The 22,583-nt window shown below is 53.4% G+C and overlaps 2 long non-coding RNA genes across 2 annotated transcripts; one reads left to right on the forward strand and one right to left on the reverse strand.

Moving 5' to 3' along the window:
• Positions 1-257: 257 nt before the first annotated feature.
• Positions 258-8,148, reverse strand: LOC139075472 (uncharacterized). The gene is made up of 2 exons (XR_011525840.1): positions 7,906-8,148; positions 258-720 (listed from the first exon to the last, which is right to left on the reverse strand). It is a non-coding gene; the product is annotated as an uncharacterized lncRNA (long non-coding RNA).
• Positions 8,149-8,210: 62 nt separating this feature from the next.
• LOC139075473 (uncharacterized) lies at positions 8,211-10,951 on the forward strand. Its single transcript, XR_011525841.1, has 2 exons — positions 8,211-8,848; positions 8,976-10,951. It is a non-coding gene; the product is annotated as an uncharacterized lncRNA (long non-coding RNA).
• Positions 10,952-22,583: the final 11,632 nt, after the last annotated feature.

Consider the following 22,583-nt stretch of genomic DNA (forward strand, 5'->3'; position numbering starts at 1 on the left):
GTGGCCAGGTCCTTCTTCCTAGTCTGTAAGTCTTGCTGAAACCTGCCCACCATGGGTGACCCTGCTGGTTTGAAATACCGGTGGCATAGCTTTCAGTATCACAGCCACGTGCAGCTGTTGTAGTGTGACAACCAGCAGACTGGTGGGGTGGTTCCTTGACCTGGAAACAAACCCGGGCCACTGCACCAAATCTTAACCACTAGGCTACCAGGACTCCCTGTGTATGCATGTACACACCACAATTTAGGGACTCATAGTTTAAAATACGGTTATTTACTAATTACTGTTAAATCAGGCTATCCATCAGGATATTTCATGAAAGGAAAAAGTTGTATATGCCTGGTCTTGACTGGTCTACATTGGATGTGACACTAATTGTATGCAGTGGTTTCTGGCTTCTTGCCTTGGGCATTAAAAGAAAAAAAAGAGTGTCTTTCCATCTGAGAAATTAGGCTTTGAATCTTGTGCTAGAGAAGAACAGAAGCAGCTTTCAAGTGATCTCAGTGAAACACCCCAGAACCCACGATGGATCGGCGAGTTGCAGGGAAGAGGAAATGAAAGCTATAAAGGCAGGAGAAAAGATTCAAAGCCGACTGGAACGTGCACCTTTTGAACGATGAATTGCTGGTGTTCAAACCCCGGCGCGGTGTGTCGAGTAGCTGTTTGCCGACATTGATTTAACAGCCTCCCGTGTGGACTCGGTGCTGCTGGGCCGCCTTCCTGCAAACAACAGTGATATTTCAGGGCTCTGTGCGTGCGAGGCAGCGCCCGAGCCAGGCAGTTTAACCCGCTGCATGGACGGTGACTTTTGCTAAAAGCAGTACTATACTTTCTGCAATGCACATTTTAAAAATCTCCATGTTTTTCACCTTCTGAACTTACACTTAACGTTCATGATATTGATGATTCTAGGCTAGAGATGCTTCAAGCAGTTTTCTGGATTGTTCAGCCCAAGCGTGTGTGTATTTTCTCATATTATCATTCTCTTTTCCATCTTATGGGAAAAGGCAAATGGGCTGTAATGCACGTCAGTCAGCACAGGCCTCTATACTCCCTCGAATTCCTGAATGCCCTTTCTCCCAGGTCAGCCTAAAATATCAGACGTCCGGTTCTAATCGCACCATTTTTGTCTTTTTGTTTGTTGTGAGTTGGGGTACTGTGGACACCGTTCCTAGATGTCTGGGGCATCCATCTTAGGAAGTTTCACTGATTTATCAACTTTTATTTTGCTCCTGTTGGGAACTGATCCGAGTGTATTTGTTAGGTATAAGTATTTGCATTAACTGGGGGATTAATGAGGGGAAGAAGTCAGGCCTGTATGTGTGTGTGTGTGCGTGCGCGCATGAGCGCACATGAGAAAGCGAGACAGAGGGAGACAGGGAGAGAATCTCTTTTTCCTATACCAAGTTCAATATTTCACTCTCTTTGATCTCAGGGGAAAAAAAAAACCTCTAAATTTTTCAGAAAAGATTCTGAAATATACTTATGACTCTTTTAAATTTAAGAATTTGTTTTTCATCATTTTCTTTAAAAACAAGAGAAAAGAAGTTCTTCTTAACTCCCACCCTAAATCTTTCTTGTCGCAGTAAAGCTTAATTTCTTCTATTTTCTCTTCTATTTCCTTCTTGTCTTGTCTTTTCATTCTTCAGGCTCAGGTGGAACAGTGTATCTGATGAGTATCTTCTATGGGATGGCTCGCTGACGTTTAAACAGAGCTGTCCATTGTATCCGTCACCTCTGGATCTTGAGTTCATTCATTCATTTATTCAACAAGAAATTATTTAGTCCTACATTGTTCTCAGCTGTCCTGGGTGCCAGGGAGACAAAAATGAAAACCACATGGGAAACCCTTACGGAGTTCACCAGCCTGTTAGGAAATCAGAGAGGCGAACAAGCCACCCTGCGGGGGAGGCCGCTGCTTTAAGCACGTCTGTGCTGTTTGCGCTTGTCCAGGAGCTCCCCACAGACCGGGACTGGAGGTTTGGAAGAGCTGGAAAAGCACCAAGCAGAGCAGGGGTGACCACCCTGATGAAGGCTTACGTCATCGTACGTCAATGCTTACGTCGTGGAGGTCACTGCTACCGCCCACTGTCCACCATTAGAACTGTGTATCACGGTTCTTCACTCAGGAGTAAATAAGCAGTTATAACACACCATGGCCCTTGACCAAGGCATTCTCAAGGTGTTAGGGGAGGAGAAGCTTCTAGAATGGGGTGTATGAGGGCAGTTGTGGAGGTCAGAGAAGGCTTCCTAGGAGGGAAGATGTCTGCCGTCCTTCGTGGTCTAGAGGACCTCCATATGCCCAGCACTGAGGTCTGAATGTCTGTGCCCAGTAAATTCATGTGATGGAAAGCTAACCCCAAGGGTGAGGGTATTAGGAGGCAGGGCTTTTGGGGAGGTGCTCAGGTCACGAAGTGGAGCCCTCACGATGCGATCAGTGCTCTTGTAAGAGACCTCAGAGAGCTCCCTGACTCTCCCGTCGTGTGAGGACACAGCGAGAAGTCCATAGTCCGGAAGAGCATGCTCTCTCCACCACGCTGGCACCGATTCTGGGCGTCCGGCCTCCAGAACTGAGGAGTGGACGTCTGTTGTTTATAAACCCTCTAGTCTGTGGTGTTTTGTGAACCCAGAGAGACCCCAGTGCCGGGCTCACTTCCAGGCACGTGCTCTGCTCTTGAGGTTCTGAAGCTAAGAGTGACCTACTCAGGAGAAGGAATTAATCCTTATTTATCTTAAGTGTATCCTCAGTGTTAGGTCAGTGCCCGGCACATCACTGTCAGTTAGAAAAGAATCACTGCTCAATAGTCCTCTTAATGGGTGGGCCTAATAAGTGATGTGCTGGTAAGTGCCTGATAACCGGCTACCCCAAAAAAGCCCTGATTTCAGCATTTGTCGGTTTCTGTGGTGTCAATATTCCTATCATGGGTGATTTCAAGCTGCCAAAGTGACGTCAACCGACTCACAAAATCCCTGAAAATGTACTCGTTTCTCCCGTGAACAAGCGGCTCCAGGAAACCCCTGGCGGTTTGCTGTTGTCCAGTGCCCCAGGATGGTGACTTGTAAACACAGCGAATGCAGGGTCCTTCCAGACGGCTCAGCCGAGCGCACACGAAGGGCAGTCTTCCTGGACACTCTGAAAGCCCCTTCAGCGGAGGACGCAGATCTGTCCCCTTTGAATTCCCGCAGTGCCAATTCTCTGTACCGCGTGGCGCAGACGCTGCAACCGCGCATAGGTCTGACTTACTTCACTGGCTCTGGAAGAGGTTTTTTTTTTTTTTGAGGAAGATTAGCCCTGAGCTAACAGCTGCCATTCCTCCTCATTTTTCTGAGGAAGACTGGCCCTGAGCTAACATCCGTGCCCATCTTCCTCTACTTATTTTAATATGTGGGATGCCTACCACAGCATGGTGTGACGAGCGGTGCCATATCCACACCTGGGATTCGAACTGGCGAACCCCGGGCTGTCAAAGCGGAATGTGCGCACTTAACTGCTGCACCACTGGGCTGGCCCCTGGAAGAGTTTTCTGATTTTGAGAGATTCTTTTCTCAAAACTACAGGTCTCCTGAGGACAGATACCACCCAGGCCAGTTGGGGTCAGGGGCCAGAGGCCCAGATGAGCGCAGCACACCTACCCTCCAGGAGCCCTGTGCACGTCAAACAATGGCTAGTGAATGAACCGTGCAGGAGCCCAGGGTCAGACAGGGAGTGGAGTCTGAGCTGGTCTTAAGGGACACCAAGCCCCGGGAGGGGGGCAGCCCAGGCGCAGGCAGGAGGATGTGTGAGTCCAGGGCCAGGGCAGGGCCAGTGGCTGCCAGCTGCCCTCGAGTCAGGAGCGGTGTCCTGAGGCCTTGGGGCTGAGAGGCCTGCAGGTGCCGATGAGTGAGTTGGACGGAGTTCTGTAGGTGGAGGGGCCTCTAAGGAATGATGAGCACAGCGGGGACCCCCAGGTAAGACCTTCGTTATCTCTAAACACTTTGACGTCACTTAGGTGGCAGCCAGCTTAGACGGGGCCGGACAGAAGAGCTTCCCCCAGCTGGGAGGGTCTGGGGCCCAGCTCTACCCAGGGCACCGTCGGCTCCTGTTCTCTGCTGTGGTAACGCACTCTGCGCCCCTGGGTCCCTTTAGAAACTGGATAGTCTCCTTGCAGGGTCTCGGACTTTCCTGAGCTTTGTCCTGACCAGTGGCCCATGCTGCTGCCTCGGCTCCCAGCTAGGGGCTCTGAAACCCCCGGGCTTGGGCTCTGCTCACCGATGCTCTCCCCCATTGCTCACCTGCTGCTCCTGGGTGGCTCCCCAAACCTCCCAGTCCTGAGTCAGGACTCAAGCAGCTTCTCTCCATGCCTGGACGGTCGCAGCGCCTGCTGCAGGAGGAAGGGCCGTCCTGCTCAGGTGACTGGACACCCTAGGCCACGACAATGCAAGGTCCCGTCTCAAAGCCAACTTCAAACCAGGCATCTTGGCTCCGAGCTGTCAGGGTGTGTCTGCCGAGAACCCAGGAGTCCTCGCCCTCCCATTGAACCCGCTCCCCAGGGGTCACCGAACTCACAGAGATACAGCCCACAATGGGCTGGCGAAAGGGGTGTCTGAACCCTCCCCCGTCTAGTTATTGTAATGTTACCTGTCACTGTGACACACAGAGGGACGGTTTCCTGGTATAGAATAACGTGTGCCAGGATTTGGTAGGAAATGTTCAATCTTAGAAATGTTAGCAAAAAATTTCTCTCTCTATATTTTTAAAGGAGTTTATACAGTGGGGGATGTGTGTATACATATCTGTGTCTTTGGGATGTGTGTGTGGTGTGTGTCTGTGTGTTTGGTGTATATGTGTGTGTGTGGTGTGTGTCTGTGTCTTTGGTGCATACATGTGTGTGTGTGGTTTGTGTCTGCATGTTTGGTGTATACACGTGTGTGTGGGGTGTGTCTGTGTGTTTGGTGTATATATGTGTGTGGTGTGTGTCTGTGTGTTTGGTGCATGTACTTGTGTGTGTGGTGTGTGTGTGGTCTGTGTCTATGTCTTTGGTGTATATGTGTGTGTGTAGCTTGTTTGGTGTATACGTGTGTGTGTCTGGTGTGTGTGTGTGTCTGGTGCATATATGTGCATGTCTGGTACACATGTCTGTGGTATGTTTTCATGTTTGGTGTATATACATGTGTGTGTCTGCGTGTTTGGTTCATGTGTGTGTGTTTGTTGTATATATGTGTGTGTGCATGGTGTGTCTGCGTGTTTGGTGTATATATGTGTGAGTGCACGGTGTGTCTGTGTGTTTGGTGTATACATGTGTGTGGTGTCTGTTGTATATATGTGTGTGTGTGTCTGTGTTTGTTGTATATATGTGTGTGTGCATGGTGTGTCTGCGTGTTTGGTGTATACATGTGTGTGTACATAGTGTGTCTGTGTGTTTGGTGTATACATGTGTGTGGTGTCGGCATGTCTGGTGTATATATGTGTGTGTGTGTCTGTGTTTGGTGTATACACATGTCTGTGGTATGTTTTTTCATGTTTGGTGTATATACGTGTGTGTGTCTGCGTGTTTGGTTCATGTGTGTGTGTTTGTTGTATATATGTGTGTGTGCATGGTGTGTCTGCGTGTTTGGTGTATATACGTGTGTGGTGTCTGCGTGTCTGGTGTACACATGCGTGTGGCGTGTGTCTGCCTGTTTGGTATGTTCATGTTTTCCTTTCTCCGTTCATAGGAAAGGTCTGGGAATCGGATCACTCAGAGGCATTTCCGAATTGACCTTGATCTCTCCGTCTCTCCTAAAGATGCCCATTTCATGGTCTCTGAAGCCATTGCTGAGCCTTTCTGTCACTGCGAGGGAGCCACAGGCTCTCTCTGAAGTGAATGGGGTTCGTCCACTTTGCTTCCACCCCTGTGGGCTCCCTGCCCTCTGTCCTGCGTGCGGAGACCGTGGGGAAGCAGAAGGCACCTCGGGTGGCCAGAGCTGCCGCTGTCAGGCTGCAGGGCCCCTGGACTTCTGGACAGGTGTCCAATTGTGGCTCCAGGTCCAATTCGTGGGAGTAAGTCGGGGGCAGAGGATGAGGCTTGTTGCTACTGCTCACCTGACAGTGACCATGCCCACCACCCACACAGGGTCAAGTGGCTGTGCCAGGAAGAAAGCTGGGGAAGTGCGGTGCCTGTGGAGAGCTGCAGGCAGCCTTGACGGAGAAAAGGGCATCTCTGCAGTCAGAGGTCACAGCTGCAGAAACTGTGGCCTCAGGGAAAGGTGGTGGCCGGGAGGAGCCAAGAGGAAGTGCTGCAGAGGAGGGCAAGCAAAGGAAGGGAGAAGAGCCAAAGGCCTTGTCTGCGCTGCTGCTTCCCCTGAGCATGAGAGGCACAGCGTGAGGGCTCTGGAAAGGAGCCTACAGCACGGCACCATGGTCCTGGTCACCCCAGACCACCCATGGGGTCTCCTTTCTACGTGGAGCTGCCCAGACATCGGCTCCCCCCACAGCTCGGTTCCCCATCTGCAGATGTGGCAGGGGAGGGCAAGGCTCCTCCCAGCCCCAGCCGCCTGAGGAGGAATCTCCTCCCGTCGGGGGAAGGGCCCACTGTCAGCACGGAGCCCCCATCATGCTCCCTCCTCGTGGAGTCCTGGTGGTGGTCAGCCTGCTCCTGCTCCTGTCCTTGCACACTGGACACTGGACTGCTGAGCGAGTGGCTGTGGGATGCCCAGGGAGCCACAGCCGTCTTTTCTGGGAGCAAAGTGTCCACAGGCAGAGGCATCCCACCTTGGCTCTCAGAGTGCGGAGCAGCCAAAGTGTCTGGCCAGCCCCGTGGCCCCCTCATCCCCCCCGCCCCGCAACCTGCCTGCTGTGCGTCAGTCTCACGGCTCTGGTGTACCTGTCTCATCCCCAGGTCCCCACATCTGCCCCATTGTGTCTGTCCCAACCCTTCTGTTCATTTCTGGTTTCCTCCATTTCTTCCAAATCCAACGTGAATTTTGCTGGGCATGGGGGTGCTTCTCTCTCTAAAGCCCGTCCAGCAGGGCCTCGTCCACGGGGTAGTACTGGGCTTCCTGCTGCGGCCGAGCCTGGTTTTCTGCACCGGGCACCTGACCCTGTCTGTGGCCCACTGCCAAGTGCTCCTCATTCTCACCACGGCTATGGAACTCCTCCTCCCAGGCGGGGCGTGGTCAGAACCTCGACATACACACCCCAGCGCCCGTGCACACCACTGGAAACCCACGTGAAGCCACTCACCCTCCCAGCGCAGCCACAATAGCACTTGGGGTTTGAGACCACATCTGATCCCTGATGCTATTTCCCGTAAAATTCCTATTAATTGCCGTCGCTTCTCCATCTACTGGTCCCTAGAACATTTTGGTGGTAGTGTTACAACCACAACTCAACGTCCTCTTATTGACTGGTCGCCAGTCTGGAGTGCAGAGCCTGGACCAGCTGCCGCCATGCCTTCGAGGGGGAGCCGGCCCAGAGCGGCCGCCCGGCCTGCGGGGCCTCGGCTCCATCATCACGGCCACATGGCTCTGCACCAGCCCACACCTGCCAGCCACAGACGGCCTTTCTCCTCCCAGGAAAACAGCCAGTGTCTGAGTGTGCGTGCGAGCTGAGTGCAGAGTGAACTTCAACCTGCTCTTCCCTGGAGGGCCCTCTGAAACGCTTGCTCTAGGAAGCTCCCACGAACTCTGACTTTCTGGCTGAAACTTTCCATCTCAGACCAGGAAATGACCCAGAGGGCCACAGTAACAGGGTCAGGAGGTGACGGTTTCCCTCTGATCTTGGGTAATCTTGTTGGCCCTCCCAGCTCAGATTGCATCAGTGTCCCTCCCCACCCACCAGCCCTCCTCAGCAGTCAGGGAGGGACTAGGGATGAGGCCCGGATCCGGGGAGAGGACTGGTGTGCAGGCACACTGGCTTGACATCGAAATTCAAAGATGGGGCTTTACCTGAGAGCTGTAACAGCTGCGTCCACAGCCGGGAGCAGTTGTGCGTTCCATCACGTTCCCACAAATCCCAGACTGTTTTCCTCTTAGTCCGTTAGGCCTCTGTGCTGCCTTGGTTCTGCCTTGCACTGCCTGCCATGAAACCTCTGGATTCAGTCCCTCCTACCTCAGGGCACTTGTCACAGGGAGGGACTTGCCTGGGGCTCCCCTCACACTCTGGGGGCTTCCAAAGCAAGGATTCCTCATGTGAGCCAGCCCCTCCCATCTGTGTTGTGACATCAACAAAGTGGCATCTCCCCACGTCTCCAGGGCTCTGTCTTCACCCTCAGCACAGTCTGAGATGGTACAGAATTGATATCCCAAAGCTCACCTTTACGATAGGCCCTGGTGAGCAAAGAGCTGCCCCCGACAGGCCAGCCCGGCTCTACATGAGTCTGACAGGAGGTGGAGACCCAAGCCGGAAATGCTCCTGGATTCCCCCATCATTGCCTACAGCTGCCGGAAATACTCGTCCTAGATGTCCCTTTCTTATGTACAGTACAGACTCCACCTTGCTGTCCCCCTGAACTTTCAAATTCCCCAAGGATGGGCCAGCCATTAAGAAGTGGATACTTTCCTCTGATGGCCAGAGAAGCCCTGGTTCCAGCCCAGGGGGGCCCTGAGAACCTGGGAAAGGAGAAGGACATCATAATCCACTTGAACAAGTCCCCTGGGCTCTCCAGTCTCTTCCTCACCGCCCCTCCCGGTGGCTTCACCATTACTCTCCTGGATGCCCAATTGTATCACCTGCCATGTAGCTCCAGCCACACGGGCCTCTGCGTGGAAGTGACCGGGCTCCTTTCTAGATGAGACCTTTGCCCAGCAGTCCCTCTGTCCAGGTATCTCCTGCTCCAGATTTCCTCCCTCCAGGCAGGCTGGTGTCAAGTCAGAGGCCATATCCTCAGAGGTAACTTCTATGCCCTCTGGTTTAAACAAACGCCTGCTTCACGTCAATCATTTTATTGTCATCATAGCATTTATCAGAAGTAGATGTGATGTTTTAAATGTATTTTATCCCTTCTTCTATCTGACAGTCCTATTGGAAAGTGAGCTTTATGGAATCTTATCTCGCTCACTGAATTGCTGGTGTCTAGAACGCTGCCGGTCACAGAGTGGACACGTGGAGGGTATCTGTAGGTCGAAGAGCAGAGGAGGCTGGAGGGCCCTTATGTTCCTCTGCTGCTGGAGACACCTCCGTCCCACAGAGCAACCTGGCGTGGTCGAAACAACAGGTAAAGAGAGAGGCAACGAGAAATGAAGGTGCAGAGCTCCAGGCAGGGAGGGTAGGACTGGGTGCAGGATCGCTGTGCACCTGGGAGGGCCGAGGGGTCTGGTGCTTCTCTATTGGGAAGGCAGAGTCCATCCATCCGGACCCCTGTTACTTCTCCTGAAGACCACGCTGCCCACCTCGCTTTAAGGGTCAGCACTCTGTCCCAACCCCCAGGCCTGCTTTTCCTTGTCAGACTCACTGATGTCCCTCATTCAGCACTAGGTCCCCTCACCCTGGGGGTCCCCTCACCCTGGGCCCACCTCCTCCACCATCAGCTCATTTGTTTGAGAATAAGACCCGGTCATCAGCTCTATTGTCGCTGAGGTGTTCAGCACGACAGAGGCAAAGACAGCGCCCTAGGGCAGCAGGTAAAATCAAAACGACGTCCGCACACGGTGGGAATTCGCAGAGTTCAACCGAAAAGCGCCAGGCCATCTTCTTTCCCGGAGTCGAGGATCAGAAGTTCCCAGTGCAGAGCAGCATCTTGTGTTAACGTGGTGACTTGTACCTAAGCAACACTTAGCTGATTCTGCAAGGTGGTCGTTTGGAATAAGCTTCAACAGGAGTGGTAGCAAGAAAAAATTTATTCCACAAATATTTATTAAATCATTGATATTTCATACTAGATTGACAAGAATAAGAGAAAATACATCTTATAGGAAAACAATAGGAAAACTCAAACAACCAGATGATATTTTTCCTGTAATGTTTTTGTCAAGAAACAAAAAGTAACCTATGAAAGATTTTCGCATGCTGCATAGAAGTGATGAGAAGGAACTGTCTGAGGTCCCTGCAGAATCGGCCCAGAAACCTGGGCCTGTGGTATCCACCTGGTCTTCACGAGCTTTCAGGTCAGGTCCCAGTTACAACCTAGGAGGCCAAGGCCCCGGGGGCCCAGGTCCATTGCCTGTGGTCTCCAAGCGGGTGGGTGGCAGGTTGGGTGGACATGCAGCCTACTTCTCCAGAAGCTCACCTGAGAATACCGGCCTGAACAGTCCAACTCACTCCCACGATGATGACTTCGAGGCCTGGCAAAGCCAGTTCATTAAGGATGTTTTAATGCTGTGTTTGGACAGAGTAGCGCCAAGTGCATGTGGCAATAACCTGCATCTGTTGAAGGAACCGGCCTCTGCCTGTCTGTTTACCGCGTGTCGGTGAACATTGGACATCGCTCAGCCCTGCCGCCCCACCGTCACTTGACAGCCCTGGAGGGACCCTGCTCTGATCTTGCAGGTCTGCAGGGGACTGAGTTTCCTGCAAACTCCCCAGGCTTCCAGGTGTACCGGAAGCTAGACCCCTCCCCACTCTACAGCCCAGAACCCAGGCTCACCGTGGAGGGACTCAGGGTGAAGGGCTCTGCAGTCCCCTGGCTCTTGGCCTCGCACTCCCTCTGTGCCACCCCAGTGCTAGTCCCCACAGCCATCACGCCCCACATGCCGTGAATTGATTACAGAGGATGGTGAATGGCAAATCCTTAGCCTCGTACAAAGAAGAATCAGGCTCATTTATTTATAAGCTGCAAATTGGCGGAAAGCCGTGCCGCATGCACAGATCCAACCTACATCTGCACATCAGCAAAACAGCCCACCCGCCGCCCCAGGGAGCTCTGCTGTGGAAGCAGGGGTCTCAAGGAACGCGACGGAAAAATGACCTTATTGTTCAATAATGACGTCAAAATTTACAGTTAATTGAACAAAAAATATCCTCAGGTTAAAAAAATGAGACAAATTTATCACCTTATTTTCGTGAGACCATGTTTTTTCTGACTTGGTGTAAGCATTTGAAAATTTTCCTTTAAAAGTCATGATGCGACCACCTGTCTTTCCTAAAGGAGCTGACTCTGGCACGGGAACCACAAGGGGTGCTCACATCATGGGTCCTCACATCACGGGTGCCTACATCACAGGTGCCCACATGACAGGTGCCCACATGATGGGTGTCCATATCACAGGTGGTCACATAATGGGTACATCACAGGTGCTCATATCACTAGTGCCCACATCAGGGGTGCTCACATCATGGGTGTCCACCTCATGGAGTTCGCACCTCATCGGTGCCCTCCTAACATGGTGCCCACATCATGGGGTACCCACATCAGGTGGTACCCACCTCACGGAATGCCCCTATCACGGGGTGTCCATGTCACATGAGTCCAAATCACAGGATGCCTATGTCATGGGTGTCCACATCACAGAGTGCCCACATCATGGGGCACCCACATCACAGATGCCCATAGGTTGGAGAGAAGACCCCAGCCCACAGTATAACCAGTCTCCTACGAGATCCTGCTCCTTTTGGCCAAACCCTGCCCAGTTCACCCTCCATAAGGTGATGAGCCCTGGGCAGGCCCTGTGCCACGATTGAGACAAAGGGCAGGGTGGCATCCAGCATCGCCCCCGGCCCCACTGGGCCCTCTTCCACCTGGAGTGCACGGCTTTCAGAGGCAGCACCATCGATGTCTCTCCGTCTTTCCAACCTGCCATCCCCTGTGGAGAGGTGTGGCTCTCACTGCCTGACAGAGTCCCTGTGTCTCTCCAAGGGCCAATTGGACTGTCCCCTCTAAGAAGCCTTCCTCCAGCCCTCTCCACATGACAGTGACTCCTGTTTCTGTGTCCCAGCTAATGGGCAAGCTGTTCCTCTCAGTCAGCTCAGTGGCCACACAGAGCAGCACAGGCTGGGTGCTGCACCAGAGGTCTGTTTCTCACGGTTCTGGAGGCCGGCAGTCCCAGACCAAGGGGCCGGCTGACTCCGTTCCTGGTGAGGGCCCTTCCTGGCTTGCTGACAGCCTTCTTGCTGTGTCCTCATGTGATGAGAGGGAGTTCTGGTGTCTCCTTGTGAGGGTGCTAATCCTGTCATGGAGCCCCATCCACATAAGACCCCCTCATCTGGTCACGTTCCAGAGGCCCCGCCTCCTATACCATCGCACTGGGGGTTCGGCCTTCACACCTGAATTTTGGGAGGATGCAAACATTCGGTCCGTGACACCTCTTGTATTAGTCTGCTCGGGCTGCCATAACACAGTTCCACAGACTCAGTGGTGTACACAGCAGACATTTCTCTCTCACAGTCCTGGAGGCTGGACGCCTGAGACCAAGGAGTCAGCAGGGCTGGTTCCTCCGAGGCCTCTCTCTGCGGCTTGTGGACGCTGTCTCCTCCCTATGTCCTCAACTGGTCTTCCCCCCGTGCTTGTCTGTGTCTTGGTCTCCCCTCCCTGTGAGGACACCTATCCTATTGGATCAGGCCCCAGCCTGACAGTCTCATTTTAACCTTAATTATCTCCTTAAAGACCCTGTTTCCACCTAGAGCCACAGTCACTGGTGCTGGGGGTCAGGATTCAACACGTGAATTTGGGGGACACAGACTGTTCCATAACATCTCCTGTCTCACAACGCAGAGCCCCTCTGGGGTGTGTGAATGTGTGTGTATGTGTGTATGTCAATGTATGTCTGTGTGTCTGTGAACATCTGTGCATGTCTATGTGTGTGTTTATGTACATGTGTGTCAATGTGTTTTTGTGATTGTGTCTATGCATGTGTGAGCACCTGTGTGTGTCAAAGTATTGTGCATGTATATGTGTGTCAACATATGTATGTGTGTGTCGATGAGTTTTTGTGTCTTTGTGTGTATGTATGTGTTCATATCTGCATGTGTCAGTGTATTGTGTGTGTGTGTGTGCATGCACACACGTGTTTGCTTAATGTCTATCCCCCCTGTGGTGGGTGGGAACCTGTCCAGGACAGGGCGAGTGTTGGATGAGGAACACATGCTCTAAATATTCGCACCCGGGCTTGGGGAAAGGGGTGGGGGTGAGCAGTAGGCAGAGATGGGGTGAGGACGGGCAGCAATTAGCACCAATCACCACACAGGCTGCCCTAACTGCCAGCCCCCCCGGGACCTGATTAAGCACCAGGTGCCTCTTGCAGCCTCACCCGCTCTCTAAAAATGGAGACTGCAGCTTTGTTTTGACTGTGGCTCCTTTGTGTCTGCTTTCGCTCCCTCCCCCTCCCCAGCTAATGAAGAGACTGCAGTCTATATGCACAGATGAGTACTCTGCTAGACGACGTGAGTCTTGCACGTTCCATATGGGAAACAGGTTCTGATCTGTAAGGATGCAGTAATGGCAGCAAGAGGGAGAGACCGATGACAACGGCTCCTGTAAGTGCCCTGAGCAGAAGGGACTGTGTGTAAACAGACAAATAGACGGCACTCTGTCTTCCGCCAAGAACTCAGCTCTCCTGCTCAGGGTGGAGCTTCCTGGCGCTCAGACGTGGGTGACCTTGGAGAGTCCCTGGTCTTTGAACCCACTGTCCCCAGCTCTGGGGAGCAGGTGATAGAAGGCGGGGTCCTGCATGCCCCTCCCATCTGTACAGGCTCTGGGGCAGGAGCCACCTGAGAGTGCTCTGAGCTTTCTGGTTCATTTTTTTCTTAAGTAATGGTAACAACAATAGCGACTATATTTTAGGGTCAGCTATGTCTTGAACCTTATGCTATTTGGATCATGCACATCATTTAGTCTAATCTCTACAACAACCCTGCACACCAGGTCCCGACCTCACCCCAGGCTACATGTGGGGGCTGAGAACAGTGCTTTTCTCTAATGCCCAAGGTCGCACCGCCTGCAAGGGTGGAGGGGGACTCTGAACGATGCTCGTCACCTTCACATGTCACGTTCGGGGTGACTGACCTGGCACTTGGTGGCTTCAGAGAAGGGACAGGTATTCATGGCCAGTTGGTGTTTGCTGGTGGACAGCAGCAGGGGCGCCAGCCCGAGACTCACCCTGACCCCGACCCTGGCCGCTGCCCCCGCCTGTGACCCATGGAAAGGTCAGAGCTCCCAAGAGTCTGCTGAACACCAGTCCCTCCCTCCGACTGTCTCTGTGGAGGCTTCTTCCTCTCAGGGATCCAGCTGCGTGGCAGGCTGGCATGGCCTTTGCGGAACTGGCCTCAGCCACTCCCAACACGGCACCACGGTTGGGGCAGAGCCCTACCCCTGCGCGGGCAGCATCTTCATGCCCCTCCACAGCGAGAGAACTGTACAAAGGTCGGCTCTCCCAGGGGGCAGCCTGTGTGAGGCCTCTTCAGCACCGAAACGGGGGAAGCTGCACCTGGCGGGGACGGGGCTCGAAGCTGTCTGGGGGCACAGAGAGGGCTAAGCCTTCCCCGGTGGGCTGAATGGGAGGAGCCGAGATGCTTAGATGGAAAGAAGCAGGCACAGCTCTGGATTCTGCACTGAGAGATGGGAAGTGGGCGCCTATAGAGCTGCAGTGCGACCTGACCACCCCCCGATGTCCACCTTGTGGCCCTGGGTATTCTTCCCCAGGGGCTCACCCAGAGGGCTGCCAAAGCTCGGGGCAGCTGTGAGCAGACCCAGTGACAATGAGGACTGATACCCTTGCAGACGTGCTCTGAGCCCCACTCCCACAAACCACAGTCTGTGGCAGAGCTCCACCCTTTGAATGTCACAGACCATGGTCCCGACCAGCTCAGAAGTAAGCGGGGCTCTACCTTCCAGCTCAAGGCTGCTCCCATGCCCTCTGGCTCAGGAGCCAGGTAAATAATAAGAGAGACATCCAGACCACTGTGTACCCAGCTGACGCAAAACCCACCACAGCTGAGCTCAGAAATCTGGGCTTGGCTCTCCTTTAATGATCTGTGTAATTTGGGGCTGAAATGGGAAAATAAAAAAAAAAAGATCTCAGGGGGCTGGCCCCGTGGCTGACTAGTTGATGTTCCACACGCTCTGCTTTGGAGGCCTGGATTCACAGGTTCAGATCCCAGGTGTGGACCTACCCTACTCAGCAGCCATGCTGTGGAGGCATCCCACATGCAAAGTAGAGGAAGGTGGGTACAGATGTTAGCTCAGGGAGAATCTTCCTAACAGAAAACAAACAAATAAACTTCAGCAATTCCTTAAAGAAGGGGCTTTGTTGGCCCAGGCCTTGAGGAACAGAAAGATCACTCTATTTCCTCACCACCACTCTGATCACGGCAATATCAAACACGATGCACTTAATGAGTAACTACTGTTTACCCAGGAACAAGCTAGATGCTCCCAGGGAGGGAAGAAGGTGGGGCGTCCCTTGGTGGGAGCACATAAGTGCTGTGTGGAATTCTGCTGCAGCCTCCACCATCTCTGGGCCCATCCCCGAGGCCCATTTCCCCAGCTGGAGAAAGAGGTGGTGTCCCCTCAGAGGGTGGCTGATGTCCATGAAGGAGGCAGAACGGTCTGGCGTATGATGCAGCGAGCACTCCACCCATTGGATGGGGCAGGAAAGTCATGTAAACAGGGACGTCTACCACACGCTTCCCCATGCCACGCCTGTGCTAAGAGCTCACGTTGTTTCCTCGTCAGTCCTCCTGGACACCGGATGGGTAGTTACTGTCGCTTGTACTTAACAGATATAGGAATTAAGGAATTGGTTGTTCCTTGCCTTTAAACACATAGTTTTCTATATATTTAGGGAGTCAAAATTGACACACTCTAAATAGGGCCTGGGCGATGAGGCGTCTGGCACAGCCATGTCATAAATGTGAAGGTTGGAGCTCTGGAGGCACAGTGGGGCTTGGACCCCGGGTGCTGAGCACCACCGCACCCCCTCGGTCTCTAAGTGTCAGTCTCCCAGGGCTGCTGTCACAAGTCACCACAAACTGGGGGGCTGAGAATAAGCTTATTCTGTTGTTCTGCAGGAGAGACATCCAGAATCAAGGGATCAGAGGGGCCGTGCTCCCTCTGAAGGCTCTAGGGAGGCGTCCTTCCTGGCTCTTCCAGTCCGGGGTGCTCCTGCGATCCTGGATATTCCTTGACTTGTGGCTGCATCACTGTAGTCTCTGCCTCTGTCATCACATGAACATCTCCAGGTCTTCACATGGCACTCTGCTCTCTGTGTGTCTGTGTCCAAATTTCCTTCATCTTATAAAGTCACCAGTCACTGGACTAGGGCCCACCCTAATCCAGTGTGACCTCATCCGAACTTAGTTACATCTACAAAGACCCTATTTCCAAATAAGGTCCCATTCGCAGGTACCAGGGATTAAAACTTGAGCGTATCTTTTAGGAGGACACAATTCACCCCACAGCACTGACCATATCAAGATAGTAATAGCTAACGCGTATGGCTGCTATAAGATTAAATGAGGTCACAGAGACAACAGACATGTTGTCTTCCCTTCATTCAGCTCCATTTTAGTCTACTGCATGCCAGGCCCTGCAGCAGGACTACGAATGCTGTGCGATGGAGTTCATCACGAGCGCCTGCTCAGTGTGGGCTACCGGAAACAGCCGGCCCAGAAATTGCCGGGTAAAGGGAGCCCTCCTCACACTGACATGACATCTGGCTGCCTTCTCCTCGAGGCTCCACCACGTCCCAGAGGCAGGCAGTGCCAGGCTCCTCTGGGGTGCCCACCGGTGTGCTTGCTGGCCGAGGCTTCACGTGGGGAGCCAGCAGCACTGCCTGGGGCCGAGACCAACACTTCAACCCTAAACATGCAGGCACAGTCTCCCGGGGAGGAGCCTGTGCCAGCGCCCATCTGTCTGTGTGGCCAGCTGCCCACTGACGATTGATAGATCTGGCCAGGGCTCTGCGACATAGGTGGGCATCTGCACTCCACAGCCGGCCTCCCCTGCCAGCCCCCTCCCTGAGCTTCTACCAGTTCAGCCCCTCAGAAGGTCGACGGCTGAATCTTTGTCTTCAGGAAGTTTACCTGCCAAAGGGAAGCATTTGGGAACCGAGGAGGACTGGGGAGCATATGAGGGGAGATGGGGAGAGGAGGCCAGCTTCCAAAGGACAAACGTTGTCACTGGCAGAGATGTGACAACTGTCGAAAGTACGTGAGGTCAGCCACATGAGGTTTGAGCAAGCTCATGTGCTGCTTGTTTTCCCGCTTTGCTATAAATATAGGGGATCTCCTGCCTTGGGGAGTGCCCTGTACGGTTTTATTTATGATCCGCTCATGGTCCAGTTATCCGCCAACAGCCTCTGAGAGACTGAACAGTGCTGCAGCCACTTCAACAGGTCTCCGCAGTGGAGGCCGAGAGCTGCCTTGACTCACTTTCCTGACGTTATTTGAGTGTCTATTTTGTGCCAGCTTCCAGGAGCTCGGAATACGCCCAGGAGCCTCCTGCCCCTCCACACAGCACTTTGAATCTGGAGGCCACCACACTAGAGTGACCTGCTCCCCGGTCACAGTGCTCGACGGGGTGACAGGTGCAGTGGGACTAGAGAGGAAGCTCCATTGTCCCTGCTCTCTAGATACTTGAATCTCGTTAGAGAAGGGAACGAAATGTTGGCTCTGGGGGCAAGCCTCAAAAACTTATAAAGCCAGAAGGATCCCAGGCTGATTTTGCCTCCTGCCCATCATACAGTTGGCAAACCTGGGAGCCAGACAGACACGAAGACGTTCATGGGCTCAACCATCAGACGCACAGGTTTAGAACAAAACGAGATTTCCCTGCATCTATGGAGTAGATTTTTATTGCCCATGGAGTGGTAGAGGGAAGGTGGGGACCTGGAAGAGGGGCTCCCAGGGCGGGCACTGTCGCCCGAGACAGGGAGGGCAGCACCTGGCACTCGGCAGGCTCAGAGAGGGCTCACGATAAACACCCCAACCAAACAAGAGGGCTGAGGAGTGTGTGAGTGAGCGATTGCCGCTGTGGAGGGCTGCGTGAGGCCCAGAAAGGCGCGTCTGTGTCCCACCTCCCAGAATCTGCGAACATGAACTTGTTTGGTAAAAGGGTCTTTGCAGATGTGTTAAGCTAAGAAGCTCAAGATAAGATCCTCCTAGATTATCTGGATGGGTCTTAATCCATTAACAAATGTCCTCATAAGAAACAGAAGAGGAAATGGCCCTGAGAAGATGGAGGAGAGACTGGAGGGATGCAGCCACAAGCCAAGGATCACCTGGGGCCATCAGAAGCTGGAAGAGGTAAGGAAGGGCCTCCATGACAAAATGCCACAGACTGGGCGGCTCAAACAGCAGAAACTTATTTTCCCGTAGTTCTCGAGGCTGGAAGTCTGAGATCCAGGCGTCAACAGGGTTGATTTCGGCTGAGGCCTCTCTCCTGGGCTTGCAGGTGGCCGTCCTCTCCCTGTGTCCTCACGTGGTCTTCCTCCTTGTGTGTCTGAGCCCAATTTCCTCTTCTTGCAAGGACATCAATCATATTGGACTAGGACCCACGCTTATGACCTCATTTAACCTTAATTACCCCCTTCACAGCCCATCTCCAAATACTGTCACACCGGGGGCTGGGGCTTCAGCATATGAATTTTGGAGAGACACATTCAGTCCATGACTGGAGACAGCACGGCGCTGCCGACACTGTTGCTGGACTTCTGGCCTCCAGAATCAGCAAAGAATAAGTGTGGTTTTAAACCACCTAATTTCCTTAATTACATACATGCATGCATTTATATGTGTGTCTATATACACACAACATGCATGTATGTCATAGATAGATAATAACTATGATTCATATATGTGTACATTATAAACACATGGATACATAATTATACATTTACATGTAAATGTGCTACATTTAAGTATCACAGATAACGCGCGAACACGCGAGCTCGTGTGACCGCGTCACTGCTCCTTGGAGAAGCCTCTCTCTTGTTCTCACTCAGCAGAGTTTACGGAGCACTCACTTGGTGACAAACTCTCGGAATAAACAAGCTCTTCACTTCCTTCAAGGAGTTGAAGGTCGTGGAGGAGAAAATAGACATGAAAACAAACACCTGCCAGACCGTGTGCAGGCTGTTCCCCTGGGGCCTTGTAGAAGCTGTGATGGGATGGAGGAGGAGGAGACGGAAGAGATGCTCCAGCTGGGTGAGTGGCTGGGGGCGGGGAGCCGGGGACACTGGGGCAGGCCTAGGGACAGATATGACACTTTGTGCCCAGTCAGTCATCCCCAATACTTTATCTCCTTTCTTCCAAGTTGATGATTCCTTGGTTTGGGGAAAAAAGGAGGAGGGAGCTGAGAGCTGATCCTGAAAGTCTCTGACTCTGAACGTGGTCCCCTGAGCGGCCGACAGTGAACGTCAGCCGCATCTAAGACAGGAGCCTTGAACCTTCTCTGTGAAGGCCCAGACAGTAACCGTCCCGGCTTTGTGGGCACATGGGTCTCTGTCGTATATTCTTCTCTGTTGTCTTTTATAGTCTTGTACATCAAAAAAGCCATTCTCAGCTCTCTGCAGACAAGATCCTGGGCCTGGGCTTGGTCCTCGGGTGGTTTGTGGAGTCTGGCCTAAGGGTAGTTGGAGATGCCCGATCGCGGGCCTATCCCACACTGATGGAGTCAGAACTTGCATTTTAACAGGATCCCCGGGAGACTCCTGTGCATGTTACAGTTTGAGAAGCAGGCGGCTGACTAACCCATGTCAACCAGGGCAGAGGCTGTGCGATTTTCACGTTGTCATCAGAGGATTCTATCGCGCTGTTCTGCACCGCCCTCGCTACAGTCTGTGCCCTGAACCACATTATGAAGTGCTTTAAAGACACAGACACGCAAATCTGGGCGTTTCATTCTCAGTGAGCAATTCGCAGGGCCCAGAACCCCCCAGCCGAGCCACGTCTCCTCCGCTGAGAGCAACGGAAAGCTACTGACCTGCTGTGCTTAACTGACCCGGAAATGGCACTGCACTTAATTTTAATTTGCTGTGGGTGGCAACGGCGTTCTTTTTCTGGAGAGAAAACAGCAAGCCCTGCTCTGGTGAGGGCTGCAGCTGCGATTGATTGCAGAGCTAGCGAGCAGGGAGGGAGGCAGGGCCTGTGCGGGCCCAGACGCCGGCTTCCTGCACAAAGGGAGGGAGGCACAGGCATCCTGGGATGCTGTGGAGGCTGCTGTCCCCCTTGATGGGACCTGGGGCCTGGCCAGAGCGGGCTGCCCCCTGGGCTTGGCTTCCAGAACTGGGAGCTGCTGGGACCCTGTGGAAGAGGCCCAGAAAAGGGATATCCTCCATGCCCTGGGGGATTGAATCTCTCTTCTATGTCTCTGCCCACCCACGGCAGAACGGAGAATTCCTCAAAGGAGAGCTCCGGGCTCCCATGGGTCCCCACTTTGCCCCCCTCACTGACCCCCAGCTCCCTTTTCTCTCATCCTTGGCCCTGGGCACAGGCAACCTCTGTGATCCCCTCCCACTTTAAAACCCACTCTCAGCACAGATGTCTGGGAGCCCCTGTATGCCAGCACCCAGCCCCACACACCAGCCCCTGAGGGCTCTTCACAGGTTCCCTGTCCCAGCAGACTGATCCAATGGACCAGAATCCCAGCCTGACCTCACTGTACAACCATCTTTCTGTATCCGGAGTTGTGCAGTACATTGCCTGAACAGCCATACACAGGAGCCCAGACCCAGCCTCAAGCCGGTTCAAGGTTGTTCAGAACAGGACCAATGCCAAAAAGCAAGGGAGACACCCCAGCCTCCTCTCTGATGCCCTCATAGGAGCATTAACGATTACTAAGCCTTTGTAAGCACTTCCTACAGGCCCAGTACAGTCCTAAGCCACTAATGGATATTCATTCATTTAATGCTAGAGAGGTGCTATCATTACCCTCACCGTATAGATGAAAGCATGAGGCCTGGGGCAGTCACACAGCCTCCTGAGGTGGCAAAGGCAGGCAATATATCCTGAACCCCTGAGTCTGGCCGCATCTCAACCGTCATCCTAATCCACTTCCTAATCAATAGAGGCCTTCACCTCTTTCAACTTCGCATCCTAGACGACATGTGCAGTAACCTGGCCCACTTCAGGCCCTCACGTCTCTGTACCTCTGTCCCCAGCACCCATCCCTCCTGGTTGCTGGGGAAGACCTTGGGCATCCCTAGCTCTTGGAGGAAGAAGCTGAAGAGGCCTCTGAAATCTTCCTTGCAGATGCCGTCCTCCCCGGGAGGGAAGGTGCTGAGTCCCCGTGGAGACAGAGCTATCTCTGCTGACGAGAGGCATCACCCACCCAAGAGGACGTTTCATGCATCTGCAACCCACAGACAACCCTTAAGGAGACTTTGTTCCTGGGTCCCATCGAGTGCGTCAACAGCACTTGTCTGCGAGCTGGGAGAGGGTGTGGCTTTTGGTGTTGCAGGGCTTTACAAGAGGGCCTGAAAAGCAAGAGGGAGTGAGGCAAGGGTGTCTGGGCTCTTTGTCCCTAAGTTGGCCTACAGCTGAGCCCTCCCAACTGCAATCTCCAAGGGTGTTGACATCTAGGAGGTGCCAAGGTCAGCAGACAAAGCACAGGAGGTCCAGGCAGGCATCTGGCTGTGGCCTGGAACAGCCCAGGTGGGACAGGAGGCCCCGCTGGACATGGCATTTTGAGGGAGTGACCCTGCAGGGGGGTGGCCTCCTGGAGACACACCCTCACTTGAGGTGCTGCTCATCATACCCAGGGACACCCTAGATTCTCCAGAGTTCTAGGTCACCTTCTGGGAATTTTGGAGTGGGTGGTAGTGTGACTCCACTGTTGTCTTTGTCCTGTGGGGACCAAGCTGCCCTGCCCTCTGAGACGGAAAGGCTCGTTGGGGATGAATCGCCTGCTGAGGTTCCTGCTCTTCCCCATGGGGCCAAGGCTTCCCTGGGCACAGTGGGGAGGCCCCACCCTCCCCACCTTCCCAAGATGCAGGGGACACTGGTGATGGACAAGCACAGGGGCTGGAGCACGTGGTGCTCGGGCAGGAGCCAGGGCAGGCTGCGGGGTCAGGCGGCAGGGAGATTGCTCAGGCCACGTGCCCGTGGCAGCACTATCTTCACTCAGGAAGAGGCTCGTGGGAGGGAAGCAGCTCCCCTACGGCTTCCAGTGGACTGGGCTCCTGCAGGTCCTGAGGCCCCTCTCTGGCAATAGCTGTGCCCCTTAAATCCACAGGGCTGGGAGAAGGGAAGACTGTTCTAGATAAGCATGAAGCGCTAGAAGAATTTAGTGAGTTTTCAATCTGCTTCTTAGGACAGAGCAGAGTCAGGGGGATAAAAAGAAGTGAAATTGAAATATGGTCACAAAAGTCAAAGCGTGGCTTCCTACTGATCAGAGGGCCCTCCTACTGGAGACCAGCGAAGATGCTTATGGAACTTTCAGTTATAAACTGGGTCCTAAGCAGGTGCCCTAAAAGTTGCATTTAAGGAAAAAAATATACAAAGGGGTCCAGCCTTATCTCTGGCCAGGAGGGTGCAATGCAGAAGGAGAGTGTGTGTGGAGGGGCCACCTGGGGCATGTGTCCAGAGCTGTGAGGATGGGAAGGAGGTCCCTGTGGGCTGCGTTGTCCAGGGGCCTGGAGGTCCAGGAAGGAGTGAACCTGGGGAGGGGATGTGGCTGGGCAGTGTGATGGAGGTGGGCACACTCAGGGTGGGGCCGACTTGTGCCCCAGGCTGGAGCAGGGCTTCCCAGCCCACG

The sequence above is a fragment of the Equus przewalskii genome, chromosome 14, assembly GCF_037783145.1.
Source record: "Equus przewalskii isolate Varuska chromosome 14, EquPr2, whole genome shotgun sequence".
Lineage (NCBI taxonomy): Eukaryota > Metazoa > Chordata > Mammalia > Perissodactyla > Equidae > Equus > Equus przewalskii.